Source organism: Microcaecilia unicolor, chromosome 5 (assembly GCF_901765095.1).
Source record: "Microcaecilia unicolor chromosome 5, aMicUni1.1, whole genome shotgun sequence".
Classification (NCBI taxonomy): domain Eukaryota; kingdom Metazoa; phylum Chordata; class Amphibia; order Gymnophiona; family Siphonopidae; genus Microcaecilia; species Microcaecilia unicolor.
The window spans coordinates 95,330,747-95,355,150 of NC_044035.1; the positions used below are offsets into that span (position 1 = coordinate 95,330,747).

Consider the following 24,404-nt stretch of genomic DNA (forward strand, 5'->3'; position numbering starts at 1 on the left):
GTGTGGTACAGCAGCTGACAGAGTGGTGTTGGACAGATCACGGCACTAAAGGCCCGGCATGGGTTGGGGAGGAGAGTATGGGAAAAAGACAAAGAGAGAAAGGATGGAAAATTCCAAATAAGGACCCAGAATAGAGCACAGAGCCACCCCTATAAAGCATACAGACCCCTCTGTCATATCAGCATCTCTGCAACCAGCCAGCACACAGAGGAGTAAAATGGGTGCTGTGAACGTAAGGCAGATTGGGACTAAAACTTCCAGCACAAATAGAATCTAAAGCTTAAGAAATGGTAGAAGACTTTATTGGAATTTGGCATATTGAGTGACGATTCAGAACAAGAAGCTTTTTATCCACATGATGAAAACCAAAGAACGTAAGTACATAAGAATAGCCATACTGGGTCAGACCAATGGTCCATCTAGCCCCCTATCCTGCTTCCAACAGTGGCCAATCTGGGTCACAAGTACCTGGCAGAAACCCAATTAGTAGCAACATTCATGCTACCAATTCCGGGGCAAGCAGTGGCTTCCCCATGTCTGTCTCAATAACAGACTATGGACTTTTCCTCTAGAAACTTGTCCAAACCTTTTTAAAACCCAGATACGCAAACTACTGTTACCACATTCTCCGGCAGCAAGCTACACAGCTCAGCTATTCTTTGAGTAAAAAAATATTTCCTCCTATTTGTTCTAAAGGTATTTCCATGTAATTTCATTGAGTGTCCCCTGGTCTTTGTACTTTTTGAAAGAGTGAAAAATTGATTTATTTCTACCCGTTGTACACCATTCAGGATTTTATAGACCTCAATCCTATCCCATCCCCCCCACCCCAGCCGTCTCATTTCCAGGTTGAAGAGCCCTAACCTCTTTAGCCTTTCCACATAGGGGAGGAGTTCCATTCCTTTATCATTTTGGTTGCTCTTCTTTGAACCTTTTCTAATTCCGCTATATCTTTTTTGAGATACAGCAACCAGAACTGAATGCAATACTCAAGGTGAGGTCGCATCACAGAGGCATTATAATATTATTGACCTTATTTTGCATCCCTTTCCTAATAATAGTTTTTTGGCAGCTGCCACACACTGGGTAGAAGATTTCAGCGTATTGTCTACAATGAAACCTAGATCTTTTTCTTGAGGGATTGGAGAACGGCGGAGGTGGTCCCTCTTCACAAAAGTGGTGATAGGGAAGAAGCTGGAAACTACAGGCCGGTAAGCCTTACTTCGGTTATTGGAAAAGTAATGGAAGCCATGCTGAAGGAAAGGATAGTGAATTTCCTGGAAGCCAATAAGTTGCAAGATCCGAGACAACATGGTTTCACCAAAGGGAAATCGTGCCAAACGAATCTCATTGAATTCTTTGACTGGGTGACAGGAGAATTAAATCAAGGATGTGCTATGGACGTAATCTACTTAGATTTCAGCAAGGCTTTTGACACGGTTCCCCACAGGAGGCTCTTAAATAAACTAGACGGGCTGAAGATAGGACCCGAAGTGGTAAACTGGATTAGGAACTGGTTGACAGGCAGACGCCAGAGGGTGGTGGTGAATGGAGTTCGCTCGGAGGAGGGAAAGGTGAGTAGTGGAGTGCCTCAGGGATTGGTGCTGGGGCCGATTCTGTTCAATATATTTGTGAGTGACATTGCCAAAGGGTTACAAGGTAAAGTTTGCCTTTTTGCAGATGACACCAAGATTTGCAACAGAGTGGACACCCCGGAGGGAGTGGAAAACATGAAAAAAGATCTGAAGAAGCTAGAAGAATGGTCTAACGTTTGGCAATTAAAATTCAATGCGAAGAAATGCAAAGTGATGCACTTAGGGAGTAGAAATCCAAGGGAGACGCATGTGTTAGGCGGGGAGAGTCTGATAGGCACGGACGGGGAGAGGGATCTTGGGGTGATAGTATCTGAGGACCTGAAGGCGACGAAACAGTGCGACAAGGGGGTGGCCGTAGCTAGAAGATTGCTAGGCTGTATAGAGAGAGGAGTGACCAGCAGAAGAAAGGAGGTTTTAATGCCCCTGTATAAGACGTTGGTGAGGCCCCACCTGGAGTATTGTGTTCAGTTTTGGAGGCCGTACCTTGCGAAGGATGTTAAAAAAATGGAAGCGGTGCAAAGAAAAGCTATGAGGATGGTATGGGATTTGCGTTCCAAGACGTATGAAGAGAGACTTGCTGACCTGAACATGTATACCCTGGAGGAAAGGAGGAACAGGGGTGATATGATACAGACGTTCAAATATTTGAAAGGTATTAATCCGCAAACGAATCTTTTCTGGAGATGGGAAGGCGGTAGAACGAGAGGACATGAAATGAGATTGAAGGGGGGCAGACTCAGGAAAGATGTCAGGAAGTGTTTTTTCACAGAGAGGGTGGTGGACGCTTGGAATGCCCTCCCGCGGGAGGTGGTGGAGATGAAAACGGTAACGGAATTCAAACATGCGTGGGATATGCATAAAGGAATCCTGTGCAGAAGGAATGGATCCTCAGAAGCTTAGCTGAAATTGGGTGGCGGAGCAGGTGGGGGGAAGAGGGGTTGGTGGTTGGGAGGCTAGGATAGGGGAGGGCAGACTTATACGGTCTGTACCAGAGCCGGTGATGGGAGGCGGGACTGGTAGTTGGGAGGCGGGAAATACTGCTGGGCAGACTTATATGGTCTGTGCTCTGAAAAAGACAGGTACAAATTCAAGGTAAGGTACAAATTCAAGGTAAGGTATACACATATGAGTTTATCTTGGGCAGACTGGATGGACCATGCAGGTCTTTTTCTGCCGTCATCTACTATGTTACTATGAGTGGACCTTAGCATCAGCGCTCGGAGATAGCTGAATACTGCCACTTAGCGACACAGCCGGCTATGTGTGAATATTCAGTGCTAAACTGGCTAAGTTGAGTGGTTAAGGTAGGCTGCTTAAATAGCAGGCCTATCTTTAAACACTATTAACTTAACCACCTAGCGCTGAATATTTGCTTAGCTGGTTAAGTTGTGGTGGCTAAAACTGAAACTGAATGTTCAATTCCATTATGGCTTGACATTGAACATCCAGGGTCAGCGCTGCCAGTGGCAGCTAACCATACTGCCTGCCGTCGGCTGAATATCAGGGGTTATAACTTTAAGCATGCAAATAGCACTAAAATTTAGGTACCCTGTTATAGAACGAAGGGGTAAAGAGGCAATTCTATAACTGGGTGCCTCCAATTAGATGCCTGAAGGTGCACAATAGCAGCTTGCTCTATAAATGAATCTAGGCACCTAGGTTCTGCACAATACTAGATTAACTGGCTATCAATGCACTTAAAATTTAGAAGCTCGCTCTTATGCCAGTCATAGAGCTGGTGTATGCGTGTGTGGTTAAGTGTGGCATGGCACCACGCAACTTACAATATTCTGTAACTTACGCATGTAAATGAAAGCCCTGCCTATGTACACTCCCCTTGCTTATAGGCCACTAAGTGATTTATTTATTTGTTACATTTGTACCCTGCGCTTTCCGACTCGAGGCAGGTTCAGTGCGGCTGACATCGTAACAGGGGTAACAAGATAATACAGAGAGAGTATAAGCTATGGTATAACAGAATAATGATGGAGATACGCAGATAGGTGAGATGGGCAAGTAAGAAGGGGGTAGAAGAGGCAGGAGGGGGAAGGTTGAAATGAGCAAGGGATAAGGGGTGGGAGTGGCCGGAGGGAAAAGTTTGAGGGATAGCATAGGGGAATTGATGGAAGATGTGGTCTAAGTCATAGTTGTTGTCAAGTGATTAAGTGTAGGGTAAAAGGATACATAAGATTAGGTTAGATCATTTGGGTATGCTTGCTTGAATAGATGGGTTTTCAGCGATTTCCGGAAGGGTAGACAATTGTTGATTGAGCGAATGGATCTAGGGTTTTCAGCAGAGCTCCCACCCCAGTGTGGGTCAACGTGATGAGACCCTGGTTGAGGTTATAGGGAATCAGAGGTAGCACTGTGATTGGATTCTGGCTTTTCAGTGCGTTTCTGGATGCCTTTCCAAGGGGAGCTGACTAACAGAGTGGCTCACAATGTGAGGTCCTCTGTCTGTGGGATACTATACTGGGCAAAGTGCAGGATCACGGGTACTTTTGGGGAGCAGCCCTTTCCGGTGATGTAGTTTGTGCTGCTGGCTGTTATTCCTAAGAAGGATCCGACTAAGTTCTGATTGATGCACAATCTTTCTTAACCGCCTGGGTCATCCATGAATGATGGGATTCTATCTGAATTGTGTATCGTGTAGTATATGTCCTTTAATAAGGCTTTGTGTTTGGTGAGGGGCTGAGGTCCTGGTGCCCTCTTGGCAAGGGTGGATGTGGAACCAGCCTTCTGGTTGCTACTCATTCATCCTGATTATTTCCCTCTGCTGGGTTTCACTTTTGAGGGGGTGTACTATTTTGACAAGCGTCTGCCAATGGGCTGTGGCATTTCTTGTGCATATTTTGAGCTGTCCATTCATTTGTGCATTGGGTCACGGCTCAGAAGGTGGCCCTTGACAGGATAGTGCAGTACCTGGAAGACTTTTTGTTTGTCGGTCCAGCAGTTCAAGATGACTGCACCTTGTTGATGGTGACCTTCGAGAAGGTGGTGGGATCATTTGGAATCCCGTTTGTGGCAGATAAGACACAAGATCCAACCTCAGTTCTCACCTTCCTCGGTTCGACATAGACATGGTGATGATGGTCGTTAGACTGCCTGAGGAGAAAGAGTGTCATCTGGTGGACTTGAAAGCCCATGTAGTGGCCGGTAGGAAGCCCACATTGAGACTGGTTCAGTCTTTGTTGGGTGGTCTCAACTTCGCTTGCAGAGTGATTCCCATGGGGAGGGATTTCTCCAGGCTCTTAGCTGCGGCCATTGTGGGGGTGTGGAAGCCACATCATTTTGTGAGGTTGTTAGTTGGCATAAAGGACTTGAGGATAAGTCTGCGTTTTTTACTGCACTTTAATGGTGTGCTGGTAATTCAGAATGAGGAGGTGGTCCAGCGCTGACTTGGAGCTTTATTCTGATGTGGTGGGGGAGTTGTGGATTTGGAGTGTACTGCCAGGGAGCTTGGTGCACAGCCCCATGGTCGGAGGAGTGGGTGGCATCAGGTTTAACTCAGATTATCACATATTTTGAGTTCTTCCCGTTTATGTTGGCGTGCAAGATATGGCTGCACAAGCTTAGGGACAGGAGAATTGTTTTTTGGTGTGACAATAAAAGGGTTGTTGAGGTGCTGAATCGACAGTCTGCTCATTACTTAACAGTCAATTCTCTGGTGCGAGAGTGAGTGCTGCATTGCTTACAACTGAACTTGTTCATCAGAGTGAGGCGTGTGCCAGGGTGGATAATGTTATAGATGATGCATATCTCATTTTTAGTTGGACAGATTTCTGACATTGGCACCGCATGCCGAAGTGGAGAGTGTTCGGATGCCAGATCACCTTTGACATCTTAGTCAGACAGGGTTGAAGCCCTGTTGAAGAATTCTGTGACGCCCGCTATGCAGGCTGTTTATGTCTCCAGCTTGTCCGGTGGGCAAGTTGAGGATGCATTCTTGGCTGTGTTGCCTTGTACAGGTCCAGGGGGTATTTCAAAGAGGCAGCGTACAGACAGGTGGAGGGTTTCTCATTTTTCTGTAAGGCGAGGGGTTGGGGGAATCCAGCAGCAGGTTTCTTAGTAAAGCGAATGTTTGTGGGTACAGGTAATTTTCAAATATTTCAGATTTATTCCTTAAATTGGATAAGTCTTTAATTAAAGATGTTTGTACATTTTCTATATTTGATATGTTCTTTTCAACTTGTTCCATGCGTTCAGTCAAGGATTTAATTTCAGTTTCATTTTTGTCCATTCTCTGCTCAATCTGCATGGGAACAGTAGGGACCAAGATGGTCGCATGTACCTGAGAGCAGTTGCGGTCCTGCTTCTTACTTCTGAATTATGCCTAAAAGACAAGGCAGAACAGCAGGCCAAGCCCCCCCCCCGCTGCCAGTCTTTCCAGCTGTCGGTCTGATGGATCGATACGTGAAGACCCAGGGGGCTGGAGGAGAAGGGAGCGGTCCCATTGTGGACGCCGGCTCGATGGAGGAACATTCGGCGCCCTCTGGGCTCGAGATGACGCTGAGCCCCGACAAGAGCTCCTCCCCCGTAAGGCTCAAGCTCTCCCCTTCTGGAATCGAAGGGGCCGCCGCCAGGAAGGTCAGGCCCCGGATTGAGCTGGGCTTTACCACATCAGGCTGAGACAGGTGGAGAAGGACAACTAGCACCCTCCCGAGAGAACGAGCCTGTGGGATTGGAGGCGGGTGAAGAAAGCGCTGAACATGAGAGAGTAGCTGAATCAACGCTAACGATCCCGTCAGAATTTCTCATAGAACCGGCAGAGGTAACTTTACATTCATTGTGGGTTTTAATTTCCCAATTAGGACAGACTTTTATTATACAAGTTAACAGTGTTACACAGAAAGTCTTCCCTGATTTAGTTTTTTTGTGCCCTAACACACTCAGGCTGTGATTAGGAATCTGACTCCTTTTAGTCACCTGTAAAATGTAACAATTACACCAGGCTATGTCACTGAACTATTTTTTATAAATGCAGTGCTCAGTCATACTGTGTTCATTAAACCAAATGTTTCTGGATTAGAACCACAGCCGCCACGCATCATAGCACTCGCCCTCCTTGCCTCCAATAGTCTCAGCGTAAAACATGCCCTACTGAGATACTCACTCCCAAAAACCAAATAAAAAAAATCAAAATTATAAACGTTCAGGCACTTATCTTAACGCTTTTGGCAAGTGTGCGGTCTGTGTTAATTCCGGAACACCCATAATCCATGCATAGTGATTAAAACCACCGGCTCTCCATCTTTTATCCCCAACGTGGAGCCACGTTTCAAACTCTCAGGCTTTTTCAAGGGGATTTATCATAAATCTGTTAAATAAAACGGGAGAGACCTCCACCCGCTCATCCCTGCCTGTTGTACTTGTTACATATGATAAAATTGGTAACACCAGATTCATTTGATTGAAACCCTTATATTATTTCTGAATTCCTTTTAGTCACCACCTAATCCTCTCTCAGCTTCACTAGGGTCTCTGACTTATAGAGGAACGGGCCGTAGCACTGCAGACATCTCTGAAAGTGAAACTGTGTCACCAGACGCTATGCACCTTCTCTCTACTTTTAATATAGTCCTGGGAGTAGGAATATACAGGACTAGTAAAGGACCTACATCTTCTAATTTCTGGAGTGTGAGTTGGAATTATTCGCTTAGTGTTTGGTTTAACCTTATTAGTTTAAGCGTTACTGATGAGATCAGGCATTATTTTAAAATTGTGTTTATTTGTGTCTATTTCTCTGTTTTCGTTTCATTATTTTAATGTTTCTTTTGTATCTTGTATAATTATGTACCTTATTATTTTTTAGGTTTATACTGCAATCTGCTTAGTGCTGTGGATGAGTGGGCTAGATGTTTGTTTAAATAAATTCTTTGAGGATCTTTCCCTTATATAAATAGACCCTCCTGCTGTTCCTAATCTAGTCCATTGCAGCAAGAATCGTAAAGCCCAGATTCAAGCACCAGGGCTCCTCCCAAGACCTTGTATCATAGGTTTTAACTCCAGCCACCAGATGTCACCCTTTATGATGACCATGGCTTCTTCCTCCCAACCCCAGGGGATATGAATGTTGTCTCAGAAGCATTTCCAGCCTACTGGGAATGCCTCTCTTTAATGCAGCTAAAGGATAAGTGTGCTATAGAAGTCAGTGCAGAGGGCAGCAATTTTCAGACAGGATAATTTACATACATAAACCACATTGTATTTATACAGACGATCAGATCGGATCGAGGGAGAGATGGACACGCTCCCCATCTCTCCGAATCACTAGCTGAGGACTATGGTTTCACAGCGGATTGGGACCGGCGGATCGGGAACGGAGGGGATCTTGCTTAGAACAGACAGGACGCTCCCTCCAGCGACCTACCCGATCCCTAATGGGGGACTCCTCCTCATCTGCCTGGACCTCTCAAGACCAGAGGCCGCGGGCGCTCCGCATCGCTCAGCTGGCGTTGACCCGCTCGGGACTTGTCCAGGAACAGCAGAGCGAGTGGATCGTAGGGCAGTGAGTTAGATACTTTGGAATCCGGCACTTGTTCACTGCCCTCTGTGTCCTGCCACGATGGCTGCTTCTTCCTGCCAGAGCCACAGCTTGAAGCGGAGAGAGCTGCGGAGTTGGGAAACAAACCGGAGAAACAGGCACATCTGTTGGCGATTGGACCCGAATCACCGGACCCGACTAACCTCCCGATGCGACACTGGTGAGACACCTACAGAGATCTACTTCGGCTGGGGCACCCAGGGACAACAGAACCAGAGACCTTAAAGTCTAACCTCGAATCTGTGAGTAAAGATACTTTCCTTACCAACTGAACTAAATCTATAACTGAATCCTTTGGACTTCCTGGATCTAAAGGAAGACTACACATAGACTCTGGGAATTTCACAAAGAGATGCTAAGTATAACCATTTGTTTCCCTACCTGATCGGAGACTCAGCTGATGGATCTGCACTCGAGCTAACTGAAATAACACACAAGATCAAAAAACCGAACCCATACCAAAGAACCAAATTATACTCACACATCCAATCATCAGGAACAACCACGCAGATACTCCACAACGAGCGGAAACCAAGATGAATACCCCCAAACTACTCCTAATAATCTACTCCTTCCATATCATCAAGCTGATCAATCCATAGACTGGTGGGTTGTGTCCATCTACCAGCAGGTGGAGATAGAGAGCAAACTTTTGCCTCCCTATATGTGGTCATGTGCTGCCGGAAATCCCCAGTATGTTCTCTATCTCAGCAGGTGGTGGTCACACACATCAGCAGCTCTGGCTAGGCCTCCAAGCCTAATTTTTAGGTTTTGTTGAGTGCCTGGGGTTGAGGGCTCTTTTGAGCAAGTGCAAACCTGGTGGTGCCAGGTCCCTCCTTTTCTCCCCCCTCCCACTGGCTCCGTTAAAAAAAAAAAAAAAAAATTTTGAACGTCCTTAAAGGCGTTTATTTCGACGTTTATTTAAACGTTTATTGCAGCTACTCACTGGGACACCAGGTCGTTACAGCTCGGAGCGGACAGCAGGTAATTTTTACCTTTTTATAGCGGGCAGGGGGTTCCCCGATTTATCTCCACGTGGCATATGGCGTCGGAGGGCGAGGGCGTAAAGAGTCGCTCCCCGGATCGCTTGGGCGCTTCTAGAGGGGATGCGGGGGTCTTAAAGCCTGATTCGCCCTTGTTGGGTGACAGTTTCGTGGCCGATGAATGTCCCGGTCCTTCCTCCGGCGTGGCGATTTTTCCCGCCATAAACGCCCATCCCCCGCTCCTCGCCTCCGCCATCTTGGCCGGCCACGCGGCTCGGACGGCTTCTTCTTGGGCCGCCCTTGAGGTTGGAGACATTAATGCCATGAACGCCCTTAATTTGGGCGACGGCACAAAAGCGGCTAAAGTTAAGCGCCGTTCTTCCCGCGCGGCTCCTTCGCGGAGTGTCGCGCCGGACGCCATTTTGGATGCGCAGCATGTCTCTCCCCCGCTCTTGCGAGTGCCGGTTGAAGGTGCGTCTAGGGCTGTTGCCCAGGCTGCGGAAGTACACAGTCTGGGGGGTTTCTCCCCCGAGTTTGTTTTGCTGCTGCATCAGGCCTTCCTTATGCAAAACGCTGCCCCTGCTCCCTCGTCTGGTAAAGAGGTTGAGGTTCCCAGAGGTAAACGCCCTCGGGTTGATTCCCAGGCCTTGGAGGACTTTGTCTCCTCCGATGTAGATGAGGGCAGCGTATCTGAGGTCTCCCAACGGTCCTTTGCGGATTCCTTGGAGGAGACGGATCCCCGCTCGGATGGAGCGGATGACCCCTCTGCAGCGCGGCTTTTTAGCTCAGAGGATTTGTCCAACCTGTTGGTACAGGCCATGGACACTTTGAAGATTTCCTCTCCGGAGGACGTCTCTCCCTCAGCCCCTGTTGGCTCTGCCATTATGCTGGGGACGAAGCGCCCGCCTAGAACCTTCCACGTGCATGATGCCATGCACACCTTAATTGCGGCTCAATGGGATGTCCCGGAAGCGAGCCTTAAAGTGGCTAGGGCTATGTCCCGCCTCTATCCTTTGACTGAAAGGGAATGTGAGGCCTATCTGTGGCCTACCGTGGATTCTTTAATCACTGCGGTGACTAAGAAAACGGCGTTACCGGTGGAAGGTGGCACGGCCCTAAAGGACGCCCAAGACAGAAGATTGGAGGCGGCCTTAAGGTCGTCCTTTGAGGCAGCTGGTTTATGTTTGCAGGCCTCAATTTGCAGCTCCTATGTGGCCAGGGCGTGCCTGACTATGGTGCAGCGGGCTTTCCCCTCGGATCTTTCCTTGAGGGCTGATTGGCCGGCCCTGGAATCGGGCTTAGCCTATTTGGTAGACTTGCTGTATGATGTCTTGAGGGCCTCAGCGAAAGGCATGGCTCAGACAATCTCTGCGCGGCGGTGGCTTTGGCTGAAGCATTGGTCTGCTGACCACGCCTCTAAATCCCGCCTGGCTAGATTGCCTTTTAAAGGCAAGCTGCTCTTTGGGGTCGAGCTGGACAAAATCGTGACCGATCTCGGCACGTCTAAGGGCAAGAAGTTACCAGAGGTCAGGGTTCGGGCTAGTACTCGCCCTGGTACCTCCAGAGGACGGTTTCAGGAAGCCCGTCGGTACCGCCCGGGCAGGTCGGGCTCCTCTGCCCCCTCTTCCTTCAAGAGGAACTTCTCCCCCAAGCAGCATTCCTTTCGCAGAGACCGCCGTCCCGGAGGTGCTCCCTCCGGTCCTCCCCCAGGGTCTCGTACCCAATGACGGGGCCTTGGTCCACGCCCCAGTGCAGATTGGAGGACGGCTGTCCTCGTTTATGGGCGAGTGGACCACAATAACTTCAGACGCTTGGGTGCTGGAAGTCATCAGAGACGGCTACAAGCTAGAGTTCTGCCGACCCTTAAAAGACGGGTTTGTACTCTCTCCCTGCAAGTCTCCGGTCAAAGCTGTGGTAGTGCAGCAGACCTTGAACAATCTGATCCGCCTGGGGGCGGTCGTTCCGGTGCCAGAAAATCAGCTTGGCAAGGGATGTTACTCCTTTTTCTTTGTGATACCAAAGAAAGGAGGTTCTGTACGGCCTATCCTCGACCTCAAAGGGGTCAATTGGGCCTTGAAAGTTCGGCACTTTCGCATGGAGACCCCCCGCTCTGTTATAGCGGCAGTGAAGGCAGGAGAGTTCCTGGCATCCTTGGACATCAAGGAAGCGTACTTGCATATTCCCATCTGGCCTCCTCATCAACGCTTTCTGCGTTTTGCAGTACTGGGCCGACACTTCCAGTTCAGAGCCCTCCCGTTCGGGTTGGCTACTGCTCCGCGGACCTTCTCCAAAGTAATGGTGGTCATCGCGGCCTTCCTGAGGAAGGAAGGAGTTCAAGTCCATCCTTATCTGGACGACTGGTTGATCCAAGCCCCCTCTTATGCAGAGCGCGGCAAAGCTGTGAACCGGGTGGTTGCTCTTTTGAGCTCCCTGGGGTGGATCATCAACTGGGAGTAAAGCCAGCTGCGCCCGACTCAGTCCCTGGAGTATCTGGGAGTTCGATTCGACACCCAAGTGGGCAGAGTGTTCCTGCCAGACAATCGGATTGTCAAGTTTCAGGCTCAGGTGGACTAGTTCCTAGTAGCCTCTCCTATTTGGGCTTGGGACTACGTGCAGCTGTTGGGCTCTATGACGGCCACGATGGAAGTAGTGCCCTGGGCCAGGGCTCATATGAGACCACTACAACAATCTCTGCTGCTGCGCTGGACTCCGATGTCGGAGGATTATGCTGTGCGCCTTCCCTTGGACCCAGCAGTGCGCAAGGCGCTGAGCTGGTGGACGCAGACAGACAAGTTGTCTGCGGGAATGCCTCTGGTGACCCCGGAGTGGATTGTCGTCATGACAGACGCCTCTTTGATGGGCTGGGGAGCCCACTGCTTGGGAAGGACAGCGCAGGGGCTCTGGTCTCCTGCAGAGGCAAGTGGTCTATCAACCTCCTGGAACTCAGAGCCATTCGGTTGGTGTTGTTGGAGTTCATCCCGGTACTGGTGTTGAAGCCTGTACGGGTCCTGTCGGACAATGCCACGGCTGTGGCCTATGTCAACCGCCAGGGAGGTACCAAGAGCGCCCCTCTAGCCAAGGAGGCCATGAATCTATGCCAGTGGGCGGAAGCGAACCTGGAACAGCTGTCAGCGGCCCACATTGCCGGAGTCATGAATGTCAAGGCGGACTTTCTCAGTCGCCATACCTTGGAGCCCGGAGAGTGGCAGCTATCTGCTCAGGCGTTCTTGGGCATCACGAAGCGCTGGGGCCAGCCGAGCCTAGATCTGATGGCGTCATCGGCCAATTGCCAAGTGCCGCGCTTTTTCAGCAGAGGACGGGACCCTCGATCCCTGGGAGTAGATGCTCTTCTCCAACAGTGGCCGACACAAGAGCTTCTCTATGTGTTCCCGCCCTGGCCCATGCTGGGCAGGGTGCTAGACCGGGTGGCAAAGCATCCCGGCAGGGTAATCCTGGTGGGTCCGGATTGGCCCAGACGTCCCTGGTATGCGGACTTGATCAGGCTCTCAGTCGGCGATCCTCTGCGGCTGCCAGTGGAGCAGGGCCTGTTACATCAGGGTCCCGTGGTGATGGAGGATCCCTCCCCCTTTGGTCTTACGGCCTGGCTATTGAGCGGCAGCGTCTGAGAAAGAAGGGCTTCTCACACAAGGTCATCGCCACTATGCTGAGAGCGAGGAAGCGCTCTACTTCTACTGCTTACGCCAGGGTTTGGCGTATCTTTGCAGCGTGGTGTGAAGCAGGCTCACTTTCTCCCTTCACTGCTCCAATTTCTTCAGTGTTGGCGTTCCTGCAAGAAGGTCTGGACAAAGGCCTGTCGCTCAGTTCCCTGAAAGTTCAGGTAGCGGCTCTGGCTTGCTTCAGGGGCCGCCTGAAGGGTGCTTCCCTGGCTTCGCAGCCAGATGTGGTGCGCTTTCTCAAGGGAGTTAATCACCTGCGCCCTCCTCTGCACTCAGTGGTGCCTGCGTGGAATCTCAACCTGGTGCTAAGAGCATTGCAGAAGCCGCCTTTTGAACCCTTGTCGAGGGCATCTCTGAAAGACCTGACGTTGAAAGCAGTCTTTTTGGGGGCTATCACTTCAGCCAGAAGAGTTTCCGAGCTCCAGGCACTTTCATGTTGAGAGCTTTTTCTGCAGTTCACTGAGGCAGGAGTGACTATTCGCACAGTGCCTTCCTTCCTGCCCAAGATTGTTTTTCGCTTCCATGTGATTCAGCAGCTCTGTCTCCCTTCCTTTCGTAGGGAGGTCTACCCAGAGGAATACTCTGCTCTCAATTTCTGCATGTGAGACGAGTCATCATCAGATACTTGGAAGTGACCAATGATTTCCGGAAATCGGATCATCTGTTTGTCCTGTTTACAGGTCCTCGTAAGGGTCTGCAGGCTTCTAAGCCTACAGTGGCAAGATGGGCAAGGAAGCCATTGCAGCGGCTTAGGTGGCCGCGGGGAAGGCCCATACCTTTGCCAGGCATTACCGCTTGACTGTGGCTGCTCGGGCGGAGGCCCGGTTTGGAGCTTCAGTGTTGCGGTCAGGGATTTCTATTTCCCGCCCTGGGTGAGTACTGCTTCGGTACATCCCACCAGTCTATGGATTGATCAGCTTGATGATATGGAAGGTAAAATTATGTATCATACCTGATAATTTTCTTTCCATTAATCATAGCTGATCAATCCATAGCCCCTCCCAGATATCTGTACTGTTTATATTCTGGTTGAATTTTAGGTTCAAGTTTAGCCTTCAGTTACTTCAGGAGGACTTCGTGTTCAAGTTCTTCTTTCACTTGGATTCTTCAAGAGTTGAGACAAGTTTGTGTTACAGTGAGCTGCTGCATTCCTCTCCCCTCCGTTTTACGGGGCTGGATTGAGATTTAAATTCTGCCGGCACTCCCTCCCGCTTCGTGCGGCTGTAGGGCAGCTTTGTACCCCTCCCGCTTCGGCGGTGTTAGGGTCAGTCAGCTCCTCCCGCGGTTGCGGTTGCAGGATAAGCCAGATCCCCCCGCATCGGCGGGTGTGGTGTCCCTCCCCCGCTCCGCGGGGTTGAGCTGGACGGATTCCCCTCCCCCACTTGTGTGGGGATGAGCTGGGTTAATTCCCCTCCCCCGTTTCGGCGGTGGTGAGCTGGGCAGAGTGTCCCTTCGTGGGTGTAATTCTCTAAGTGCTGAGTCCTGCGGATGGAGCTTTGATATCGACATACTGAGGATTTCCGGCAGCACATGACCACATATAGGGAGGCAAAAGTTTGCTCTCTATCTCCACCTGCTGGTAGATGGACACAACCCACCAGTCTATGGATTGATCAGCTATGATTAATGGAAAGAAAATTATCAGGTATGATACATAATTTTACCTTATCACTAATTCATCTTACACTAACCACCCCTCTTACAGACAGTAACACAATACGAATACTGCACAGCCATCAAAGACTAATCAGACACACCACAACCCATCAAACAGTCAACAACCTAAGCAAAGGTAGAACACCAACATGTAGACAACCAACTCAGAGCACACAGAAGGGCCCTAACAAAAGCACACCAACCAAGAAAAGACAACTAATAAAAGTTCACACAATACCAAATGCAGAAGACCCATACCAAACAATCCAAGTGGGATATATCAGTGCCAGATCCGCAGTAAACAAAATGGCAACACTAACAGACTGGATCGTGGCAGAAGACCTTAACTTACTCTTCATCAGTGAAACCTGGATCCATGACAAAAAAAGACCCTATAATCTTAGACTTGTGTCCCCCAGGATACAAAATCACATACTGGACCAGGAAGGAAAAAAGAGGAGGAGGCATAGCACTGATCTATAGATCACACTTCATCACCGAAACCATTACCGAGTCCATAACACCCCAACTCGAAATCGCTTCAATCAGAATCCACAACAATACCCTGCATGATTACTTAAATTGTGTATTGCTTTACAGACCCCCTGGTAATTGGAATGAAGGCCAGACCAACTTCATGGACCTTATTTCAAACATACGTGCGACCAACTCCAATGTACTAGTACTAGGAGACATCAACCTTCACCTAGAAGACCCAAGCTCGACCAACGCAAGGGAATGCAAGGAATTCCTTCACCTATGGGATTTCAAATGGCCACAACTGCAAGCAACTCACGATAAAGGGCACACACTCAATCTCATAGCACACAAACTACTAACAGACCAGAACATAACAATAACAGACACTAAATGGACAGCAACACCCTGGTCTGATCATTACAAAGTAAATCTATCAGTACACTGGCGTAAGAAGGGAATACACCAAAAACAAGAACAGACAACATATAGGCCATGTAGACACAAAAACATTCTGGCAACTGTTATATAACAATGGATAGACAGTACAAACTGAATCCACAGACTACCTCCAGGAATGGGATAAAAGAGGCAAATGCATACTGGATGAAATAGCACCTTTAAGAACAAGAACGTCACGAAAGTACAGCTCGATACCATGGTTCTCAATATTACATGAATCACAGTCTGGCTTTCGACAGTTACACAGCACAGAAACAGTCCCTACTCACCCTACTAGCCAAATTCAAAAAAGAAATAGCAAAAGGAAACAACATCCTCCTCCTACAGTTTGACATGTAGGATTGCTGGCAACATACTTAAAAGGATCAAGGGCTTCCTAACCACAAGAACATATCAGGTAAAGTCAAAATCAAACATATCATCACCGTGGAAAGCAGATTGCGGAGTACCACAAGGCTCACCGCTATCCCCGATCCTCTTCAACCTATTGATGACTCCACTAGCCAAGGTCTTATCTAACCAAGGTCTTAACCCTTTCATCTATGCAGACAATGTCACTATATACATCCTTTACAGATCCACAGTGACAGAAATCGATAACGAAATCAAGACCGGCTTGAGCATCATGGACTCCTGGGCAAATGCATTCCAACTAAAACTCAACAAAGAAAAAACTAACTGTCTTATCATCTCAATACATCACGGACACTCCTGCAACCATCAACATCCCAGACCACACACTCCCTATCTCAGACAGCCTGAAAATACTCGGCGTTACAATCGACTGAAACATTACACTAGAAAGCCAAGCAAAATCCACAACAAGGAAAATGTTCTATGCAATGTGGAAACTCAAACGCGTGAAACAATACTACCCGAGGAAAACATTCCGCAACCTGATACAATCGATGGTAATGAGCCATGCAGACTACTGCAATGTATTATACGCAGGATGCAAAGAACAGATCCTAAAGAAGCTTCAGACCGCACAAAACACAGCTGCAAGACTCATCCTTGGAAAAAAACACGATTTGTAGCGCTATACCCCTTCGCAAAAAACTACACTGGCTCCCAATCAAAGAGCGCATTTCCTTCAAAATCTGTACTATGGTCCACAAAATCATATACGGTGAAGCACCGGAATACGACAGACCTAATCGACCTACCAGCCAGAAACTCATCCGTATCTACACGAATGCACCTAAATCTACACTACCCAAGCTGCAAAGGACTCAAATACAAATCAACTTACGCATCCAGTTTTTCCTACATCCACACAAAACTATGGAACGCACTACCAAAAGACTTGAAAACCATATATGACCATCTACACTTCAGAAAGACACTTAAGACCCATCTGTTTAAAAAGGCATACCCCGCAGATCCAACGTAACTGCCTGATCTCAGCAACACAACAATGCTAAAGTTCGTATTGGCCATCACCAAACCCCCTCCCCAGGGCCATGCCTAGGGTCTCTGGCGCCCCCCTGCAGACGATCAGTTGCCCCCCCCCCGTGAAATGATCGCTTACCACTTGCCCCCTCCATTCATCCCTATCCAGCAGTTCCCCTCTCTCCCTTCCATGAACCCTGCCCTCCCGCTCCCACGTCCCAACTACCTGCCCTCTTCTCCCCCCCAAGATCCCTTTCCTTTTTTTTTTTCTTTTAAATTTACCTCCATCCGGCAGCGAAGGCGCAGCGTCAGTGAAGGAGGCGGCGCTCCCAACGTCTCTACTAGTCTTCCCTTCGCTCAGTGTCCCGCCTTCTTCTGACGTCATTTCCTTGACGTCAGAAGAAGTGGAACACTGAGCGAAGGGAAGACTAGTAGAGACGTCGGGAGCGCCGCCTCCTTCACTGACGCTGCGCTTTATTCATTCTATCTAGTTCCACTGAAATTTCCTTGCTCATTCCTTAGCTCAGGGTATAACGTTTAACCTTATTTTGGGTAATTTATCATTGAACCACAGAAGTTTACTGAAAAAAAAAAAAAAGAGAGATCTTTTACAGAGGTATATTGAAGGCAGCTTTTCAATACAACTTCCAGCACAAGTCTTTCTTCAAACCCAGCTGCTTGCTTGAATCTCCCTATAAATGGCCTGACACTGTTGCCTCCCTCTTTTTGGTTTCATCAGTGTAATATGAGACTGTCTGCTTGCTTGTTAAAGAAACGGTGAAACTTGCTTTGTAGCCAGAACAGTGTCAGCGCACAAACAGTACAAGGAAACGGCAAATGTATCTGTAGAATGCAAACTGATTGATGAGAATGTAAATATAGTAGACTCACAATGAATGCAGCAAGCATAAGTGGGCATCCAGCTTAAGCTGAAAAATACTTTAACCCTAGCAGAAGAGACAGTGCTAGTGCATGAGACTTCAGATGTGGACAACCCAGATCAGACTCAGCAAGACAGAATGTACTATAAGGACTGTCAGACTCATAGGAGCCAACATTTCAAAATGACTGTGGATGCTAAATATAATACAAATTTACTATTTCCTGGACACAGTGAAGGAGCTCCTTCAATACTGAGGGTGCTTGGGTACTGCAGCCACAGAGCTGGCTTTTATGGTCACACCTGACACCAAATGCATGATAGCATTATGAAGCAGAAAAGGAAAACTTATCTGAAACTAGAGAAAGCATGATATGTTTAATATTTCAAAACCAGATATAAACATTGATCTCCAAATAAGGCAACTGCAGCCCAACTACCAGCTACTGTCAGAAAAAATCTCAACTTCCTAACAAAATAATATAGAGGAAAGCCTTGAGGAAAAGGACTTTCAAAATGGTCTGGAATAAGAATGGAAAGCCCCAAAGGAAGATACTCTAACAGAGGCAGAGACCAGAATAGAGCTCCTAAAGGAGCTACCATCTTGGAAGCCCAGACCAGATGCATTCCATGTATTTGCAAAGGTGGAAAGAAGAGAAAATGACAGCCAGCATTGTGAAAATGTGAAGAGAAAGAGGCTATTACAGCTAAAAGAATGGAAAAGGACCCAAATGAAGAAAATAAGAAGCAACATATGCACTAGCAATTCAGATGCAAAGCATTAATAAGGAAGGCTAATAGAGAAAACTTGCTGAACAGACTAAAACTCACATTAACAACTTTTTCAGGTACATCAGAAGCAGAAAGCCTGCGAGGGAATCCGTGAGACCATTAAATCATGATGGAGCAAAAGGGGCACTCAGGGAGGACAAGGCCATAGTGGAGAAACTGAATGAATTCTTTGCTCCAGACTTTATGGAATAAGATGTAAGAGATCTGCCTGTACTGGAAATGGTTTTCAAGGGTGATGATGCGGAGGAACTGAAAGAAATCTCGGTGAACCTGGAAGATGTACTGAGCCAAATTGACAAATTAAAGAGGTGTAAATCATCTGGACCGGATGGCATACATCCAAGGGTACTCAAAGAACTCAAGCCTTGGTCTGACCCAGTATGGCTACTCTTATGTTCTTAAATTACATAGCATTCCAGCTCTTCTAGACATATATTAAGATCTTTAAGGTCAGTAAAGTCAGCACATCTTAACTTGTCAACAGTAAGCAAAGTCACTACTAGAGTGTAAGCTGAAGCCAAAGATTCAAGGGCACGCAACATTTTTAAGAAACAAGAGGCTACCCTGAGGTTATAAAGGATTAGAAGAAGAGGAAGAGAAAGTGGCTGCAGCAGCTGCTGTCGTAGTTGCTGCTAATTTCATTGCTACATGAAAAAAGGTTGAACTTGATGTTAATCTGGAAAGGTCCTTTACAAGTATATACTATCATATACACCTGAAAAAGAGTTCATAAAATTAACCCCTTGAAGTCTATAGCCAACCAGCTCCTACCCCTGGACTCAGATGCACACATGCTACTTCTACTGGACAGAGATATGCTGAAGTTACATAATGCTTATTAGCTGTGCAACAGTCCTTGTGACATCCCCTATACTCCTCGACTTAACCTGGGGTATATTCACAATTGGTGGGTCTGCCTCAATAGGATACGCATATCAGACAACCTGAACACCTATGCAACTAGTGTGCTAGAAAATGGGCACACATCCTTGTTTGAATCATGTCACAATCATATGCCCATTAGAGAGGCACTTTTGACTAAGAAACCACCAAGCCGTGACATACAGATCTACCTGAAAGGCCTCTCTGTCAGAATGCCTACGGAGCTCATTGCTCCAGGTCATGTATCAACAAACACACTCTCTCCATGGAAAACAACAGATTCTTGAGAATCAAGAACAAAGAATTCTTTAAGAATGACTCAAATATCTGGGTAGCCCCTCTTCTCGTACTCATACCCAGAAATCAACTCCTCAACAACAGAGACCATACTTGCTTCATTGCAAAGAACTTTGAAATGAAAGATGAGAGAAAGACAGCATTTTGTAACCTTCATAAAGAACATGCTCACTGATGGCTATGCAGAGCCAGCTCCATCTCTGAAAGAAATCGAAGAATGATGGTATCTTCCTACTTTTGGTGTATTCACTTACAGAACCCACGTCAGATATGAATCACATTTGGTACAAGCACTCAGTTCCAGTGAACCTCACTGAACAACATACTCTTCACTGGGTGTTGAACCTTTTCAGAGAAGTCGGTGTCCATTAACAGTCAATACACACAATATATAGCACAAAACACGGCTGCCAGACTCATCTTCGGAAAAACACGCTTCGAAAGCGCGAAACCCCTCCTAAGAAGCTTACATTGGCTTTCTATTAACACTCGCATAACTTTAAAAATATGTCCAATAGTCCACAGAATCATCTACGGACTTGCAACAGATTACATGACGGAACTTATCAATCTACCAATAAGAAATATGATTAGAACAGCAAGAACCTACCTAGCCCTTCACTACTCCAATTACAAAGATATAAAATACAAATCTTCACATGCTGCCAGCCTCTCGTTTATAGGCACACAACTTTGGAACTCACTACCCAAAGACATGAAACTCACAGAAAACTACCTACAATTCAGAAAAAACCTGAAAACACATCTTTTCAAGAAATCTTTCCCCCCCTGGATCTGCCTAATCCCACACCACCATACATCATGAAAAGTTCAGAAATGGAAAACAATAATATTAACCTCTCTCACAATATGCTAATATATCAACCTAAGCGTTTATTGTACTTCTGTATTATGTACTAGACTTCTACAAATCTAAATTTTGTAACTGCCTTTTTAGCAATATGTAAGCCACGTTGAACCTGCCGAGTGGAGGAGTGGCCTAGTGGATAGGGTGGTGGACTTTGGTCCTGGGGAACTGAGGAACTGAGCTCGATTCCCGGCACAGGCAGCTCCTTGTGACTCTGGGCAAGTCACTTAACCCTCCATTGCCTGCCACATTGAGCCTGCCATGAGTGGGAAAGCGCGGGGTACAAATGTAACAAAAATAAAAATATGGTGGGAAAATGTAGGATACAAATGCAATAAATAAATAAATAAATAAATAACTATTCAGTAAATGATCTACTATTTCATTGTCCAGATTCCTGCAGTACTGCCACAGGGACATCAATGATGACATTGCTGAATGTGGAATGCCCCACCTTTGGCAACTGCCTATCACCTGCAGTAGCCACCAATGAACTCAGGAGAACAGAATAAAAAGAAGAAATAGAGTATAGCACATACACCAGATATTTTATGGAAATAAATTTTTATGTCGATTATGGGCTAAAGTACTATCTACAGAAAAAGAAGAAACCACTGACCCACTAAAAATAAAACAGGCAATGCTAGATGAGGCCAGCCTAAGACTCCACAAAATAGCCAGCAACAGTGCCAAAGGGATGAAAGTATTCTCCTCATAAAATCATAAGCACATCAATATATATAAAAGGCGAGTGTCGTACTCACTCGCAAATGCGCAGTAGAGACCTTCTCTGCCCCGCCCCAATACGTGATGACGGGGGCGGAACAGAGAGGGTCTGTACTGCACATTTGCGAGGGAGGGACACCGCCATCGCTAACGCTCCCCCCACCCGGAGTCGCCGCCGCCACCCACCTTCCACCCGTCGGGCCCTCGCTCCGCTACTGAAACAGCGAGGGTCCGGGAACGCAGCACTGAGCTCTGCTGAGCTGCCGTCGGCCTTCCTTCTTCTTCTCTGCCTGTGTCCCGCCCTCAACGACGTTACGTCACACGAGGGCGGAACACAGGCAGAGAAGAAGAAGGAAGGCCGACGTCGGCTGCTCAGCAGAGCTCAGTGCTGCGTTCCCGGACCATCGCTGTTTCAATAGCGGAGGGGCTCGGCCGGGTGGAAGGTGGGTAGCAACGGCGACGGCTCCGGGGGGGGGGGGGGGCAATTCAGAGGGGGAGGGGCAGCGGCGAACTCGGCGGCGCGGGGGGGGGGCCTTTCAACCCCCCCTTCCTATAATAGCCCGTTTTTACGGGCTGAAAGGCTAGTAACAACATAAGCATTGCCATACTGGGACAGACCAAAGGTGGCCAATCTGAGTCACAAGTATTTGGCAAGAAGCCAGAACAGTAAAACAGATTTTATGATGTTTATTCTAGAAATAGGCAGTGTATTTTCGCAAGTCAATCTTACTAATGGCGTATGGACTTTTCTTTTAGAAAATTATTCAAACCTTTTTTTCAAAACTGTTTAAGCTAACTGATTTTACCACTTTCCTTGGCAACGAATTCCAGAGTTTTGCTACACATTGAGTGAAGAAATATTTTCTCTGGTTTGTTTTATATTTACTACATAGTAGCTTCATTGCAAGCCCCACTAGTCCTAGTATTTTTGGAAAGAGTAAACAAGCAATTCATATCTACCCGTTCCACTCTATAGACCTCTATCATATCACCCCTCAGCCATCTCTTCTCCAAGCTGAAGAGACCTTGACACTTTAGCCTTCCCTCATAGGGAAGTTGTTCCATCCCTTTTATCATTTTCATCGCCCTTCTCTGTACCTTTTCTAATTCTGCTACATCTTTTTTGAGATGTGGTGACCAGATTTACATTCAGTATTCGAGGGGGAAAAGCAGTGCAAGCCTGAAGCTAAGATATTTTATTATTTATTTGTTACATTTGTATCCCACATTTTCCCACCTATTTGCAGGCTCAATGTGGCTTACATTGTCCCGTAGAGGCGTTCGCCATCTCCGGTAGTGAAACAAATACAAGGAGTTAATGTGGTCGGATAAGGTTCATGTGTTATAGACACATTAGGAATCACAGAGAGGAAGAGTTATGAATAGTCTATTACAAGCTTTGGTATCGTTCTGTTGTAGGGTTTAGGTACTTAAGTTGGGTTGATGGGGTACGCCTTTTTGAACAGGTTGGTTTTTAGTGATTTCTGGAAATTTAGGTGGTCGTACATTGTTTTCAGGGCTTTTGGTAATGCATTCCACAGTTGTGTGCTTATGTAGGAGAAACTGGATGCATAGGTTGTATTTGAGTCTGTTGTAGCTTGGGTAGTGGAGATTTAGGTATGTCCGTGATTATAATTTATATAATTTCAAATTTGTGCTTTGGATTCTTTCATAAGTTTTAGACTGCTCTCTTCCCTGTGTGTCCTTCTTTATGAATAGATTTCTTGTAATCTGCTGACTTTACCTCTATCTATCTATCCATCTATCTATAAACAAACAAAAACAAAACAAAACTTCCTTTCCTTTCACTTGGAGATCTACTGGTTCCTATAAGTTACTATGGAGTTCTTTTACAAAGGCGCGCTAGCATTTTTAGCGCGCACTAAATGTTTGACTCACTCATATATTTCTATGGGTGTCTCTAGTGTTTAGTGTACACTAAAAACGCTAGCGCCTTTGTAAAAGGACCCATATACTTCTGTCCTTCTGACGTTACTTTGTACTTTTGACTTGTGTTTTATTTTTTATGCTGGAATTGATTAATAAAGGTGAAGTACTTCCAGATCTGTGGCTTTCTAAAAAATCTTCCTACTGCAGAGTTGATTTAGGCTTAATTTAATAAATTTGGCTTCTATTTACCTAGTGCCTAGTAAGATGCTCAATGAACAGAGGGTTTCAATGTATCAACGATGACACCTAGATCCTTTTCCTGGGCGGTCACACCTAATGTAGAACTTTGCATCATGTAGCTATAGTTTGGGTTCCTCTTTCTCACATGCATCACTTTGCACTTGCTTACATTAAATGTCATCTGCCATTTGGATGCCCAGTCTCCCAGTGTCGTAAGGTCCTCTTGCAATTTTTCAGTTTGAATAACTTTGTGTCGTCAGCAAATTTAATTACCACACTAGTTATTCCCATCTCTAGATCATTTATAACTATGTTAAAAAGCAGCGGTCTCAGCAGAGACCTCTGGGGAACCCCACTATCTACCCTTCTCCATTGAAAATACTGACCATTTAACCCTACTCTCTGTTTTCTATCTTTTAACCAGCTTTTAATCCACAATAGGATATTACTTCCTATCCCATGACTTTCTAATTTCCTCAGGAATCTTTCATGAGGTACTTTATCAAATACCATTTGAAAATCCAGATACAAAATATTGACTGGTTCAGCTTTATCCACATGTTTATTCACCCCTTCAAAGAAATGTAGTAGATTGGTGAGGCAAGATTTCCTTTGACTAAATCCATGTTGGCTTTGGGGCTCATTTTCAAAGTAATTAGACTTACAAAGTTCTTTAAATGTTCTTTATAATAGTCTCCACCATTTTGCCTGGCACTGACGTCAGGCTCACAGGTTTATAATTTCTTGTATCACCTCTGGAACCCTTTTTAAAATTGGTGTTACATTGGCCACCGTCCAATCTTCCGGCACCATGCTTGATTTTAAAGATAAATATTACTAACAATAGCTCTGCAAGTTAATTTTTCAATTCTATCAGCACTCTGGGATGTATACCATCCAGTCCAGGTGATTTGCTACTATTCAGTTTGTCGAATTGACCCATTACATCTTCCAGGATTACAGAAATTTGTTTCAATTTCTTTGACTCATCAGCACTGAATACCATTTCTGGCAATGTTATCTCTCCCGCATCTTCGTCAGAG

General features: G+C 46.6%; 1 protein-coding gene across 1 annotated transcript in view; it reads right to left on the minus strand.

The window, feature by feature from the left end:
- Positions 1-24,404, minus strand: part of ANK3 (ankyrin 3) — an 889,892-nt gene that overhangs the window by 21,136 nt on the left and 844,352 nt on the right.